At 47.2% G+C, this 3,066-nt stretch overlaps 1 pseudogene; it reads left to right on the top strand.

The window, feature by feature from the left end:
- The first annotated feature begins 1,058 nt into the window (after positions 1-1,058).
- LOC114018767 lies at positions 1,059-1,613 on the top strand (annotated as a pseudogene).
- The last annotated feature ends 1,453 nt before the right edge of the window (positions 1,614-3,066 follow it).

Genomic DNA, 3,066 nt, shown 5'->3' with positions numbered 1-3,066 from the left:
ATAGATGTCTGGGTAGCTGAAGTCCCCCATCACCACCAAGTCCCGTGCTTTGGATGATTTTGTTCGTTGTTTAAAAAAAGCTTCATCCACCTCTTCTTCCTGTTTTGGTGATCTGTAGTAGACCCCTATCATGACATCACCCTTGTTTTTTACCCCATTTATCCTTAGCCAGAGATTTTCAACATATCTGTCTCTTTTTTCTATCTCAACCTCAGTCCAAGTGTATACATTTTTAATATATAAGGCAGCACCTCCTGCCTTTATTCCCTGCCTGTCCTTCCTGAGCAAGCCATATCCTTCTATACCAATATTCCAGTCATGCGTATTATCCCACCAAGTCTCTGTGATGCCAGCTATGTCATAGCTGTGTTTATTTACGAGCATTTCGAGTTCTTCCTGCTTATTCCCCATACGTCTTGCATTAGTATATAGACATCTAAGATACTGATTTGATTCCCCCCACCCCAGTTCTGTCTTGTCTCACCCTTACTTCTGCTATAACAGCCCATGCTCCCTCCCCCCCCCCACAGTGTGGGCCATTGTCATGTAAGTGTGTAAGACCATTAATCATCTCCTATTACACAGGGCTGATTCTTGGGCAATGTGCAGGAAATAGTCGATGGCTTGCAGCCAGAGGGTTCCCGCACTGAGGTGGGGTGATAGACAGCTCACCTTGCCACACCGTACATCAGCTGAAAGGGCTACTTTTCTATGGCTATGCAAGCAGTGGTGGTTCACCGGGGACGCTTCACCGATATCAGTGTGGGCTGGTCAGGGACAGTACATGACACTCGCATCTTTAAGAACACCGGGCTGTTCAGAAAGCTGCAAGCAGGGACATTCTTTCCAGCCTAGAGCATTACCACTGGCAATACTCAAATGCCAGTTCTGATTCTGGGGGACCCAGCCTACCTCTTGCTCCTTGGGCTCATGAAGCAATACACTGGCCTCCTCGGCAGCACCACGGAAAAATTCAACTACTGGCTCAGCAGGTGCAGAATGCCTGCTGAATGTGCTTTTGATAAATTGAAGGGACTCTGGCAGTGTTTACTCACTAGATTGAGACACAGTGAGAAAAATATCCCCCTGGTTATAGCTGCCTGTTATATCCTGCACAATATCTTTGAGGCAAAGGGGGAAAAACTGCTGCTGGGGTGAAGGCCAAGTAGCTGTCTACCACCCTTCAACACCCAGACACAAGTGCTATTACAAGAGCCCCGATGCTGCTGCTGCTGGCAGGATGGTGAAAATCCCCAAAACCTGCAGGACTTATTGCAAGAAATGTGGCAAGCACCAGCTGTACAAAGTGACCCAGTACAAGAAGGGCAAGGACTCTTTCTACGCTCAGGGAAAGAGGAGACAGGATCGGAAGCAGAGTGGTTATGGTGGTCAGACAAAGCCTATCTTCTGTAAGAAGGCCAAGACCACGAAGAAAATTGTGCTGAGGCTTGAGTGTGTGGAGCCCAGCTGCAGGGTCCAAGCGAATGCTGGGCCACTAAGAGGTGCGAGCGCTTTGAGCTGGGAGGAGACAAGAAGAGAAAGGGCCAGGTGATCCAGTTCTAAACTCCATCTTGTCCATTGTTATGGAATCCATTAAAGTACGTGGAAAGAAAGAAAAAAATGAAGCTATGCAGTTAATGGAGGCTTTGAAAGAGCACTTTACCGGTAAGCCACAGTAGCATTCTCTGCTGGAATGTTCCCTGGGCCTGGAGCTTTGGGTGTCACTAAGAATTGTATCGTGCTTGCTGTACATTTATAAATGTGGCTGGGTGTACTCCTGAAGCTATGAATTCTGTGGTGCTTGGTGTGCACTTACAAGTACTGTTTGCTTTGAGTACCGCTGTGCATTCTGCAATATTTATTGTGAAGTAATAAAGATAATAGAGTGTTTGTATTTAGGAAAAAACAGTGCAGAAAATCAGTGTGCAAACCCCAAAACAAACCACATGCAATGTTATACAGTTTTTCACATAACTTAATGGGAGTGAAAATTTAAAATTAGAAAGGGAGTAAACATTTCTATTCATTTGAGTGCACATGTAGTCTGTTGTTGCTACACATATACACCTGTGAGAACCACGGTTGGTGTGTGAAGCTGTGGTTTTCTTTCATGAGAAGTGCCAGGGTAATCATACATGCTGTGATGCCAAGTGGTATGTGGGGGGATGTAGGGAGTGGTGACCAGGGAGTTCTCCAGGAATGCAAAGAGTGGAAAGTCCAGGATTTTGGACGTGTAGGCCAACCAGGGTCTGCAGCATTTGGGTTTGCTGCCTGAGAAGACCCACTATGTCCTGGTGCATTTTCCGCTTCTTGTCCTGGTGACTCCTGGGCCTTTTTCCTATCCTCTCTGCCTTTCTTCATGCCGTCAGTCATATTGGCCCTCCAGGCTCCTTTGTTTACAGTCTGATCCAGCACTGGCTTGCAGGATCTCACTGAACATGTCCTCCCTCGTCTTCTTTCTCCTCATCAGGGTCACGTGCTCTGTGAGTGTGGAGGGGGCACTCTCCAAGGCCACAATGCCCAAATGTGCTGATGAAAACAGTCAGCTGCACCACTGGATTTACAGTCACAGCAGAAAGGGAAATACACTTTTCAAAGCTCCCGTCTTTTAGACCCATAAACACTTTGAATAAGGCATGCTTATTGACACTGCACCTTGGCACGGCACCGTTCTCCAGCCACAGCCATAATGAGTACAGCCAGCGAGCAGTGAAAGGGAAAAGGCTCATCTGTTGCATGAAGCTATCAATGTTGGTCCCTATGAGTGTAGGGCAATGGCAGTGAATATTGGCACTATTTCCACAGGCCATGGTGATTTTAGCTGAGATCTCACTCTTGAGGGTCACAAAGGCACAGAGAATACAGCTGCTACTGGCACCCCAAAGCCACCCTGGCCCAGATGCTGCTAACCTGTTTACTGCAATGGTTCCAACCGAGGTCTTTGCAGAATGGCATGGGGAAGTGTCCTACCGTGGAGGAAGACATAAGGCAGCCATCCCTAGAAACCCTTGGGAGAGTACTGCAGAGTATCTCCATTAAAGTTTCAAGATCTCTCAGGAGGATAAA

Source organism: Chelonia mydas, chromosome 7 (assembly GCF_015237465.2).
Source record: "Chelonia mydas isolate rCheMyd1 chromosome 7, rCheMyd1.pri.v2, whole genome shotgun sequence".
In the NCBI taxonomy this organism is placed as follows: Eukaryota; Metazoa; Chordata; order Testudines; family Cheloniidae; genus Chelonia; species Chelonia mydas.
Note: the sequence above shows the minus strand (reverse complement) of the source record. Positions and strands in the feature narration are given on the sequence as shown.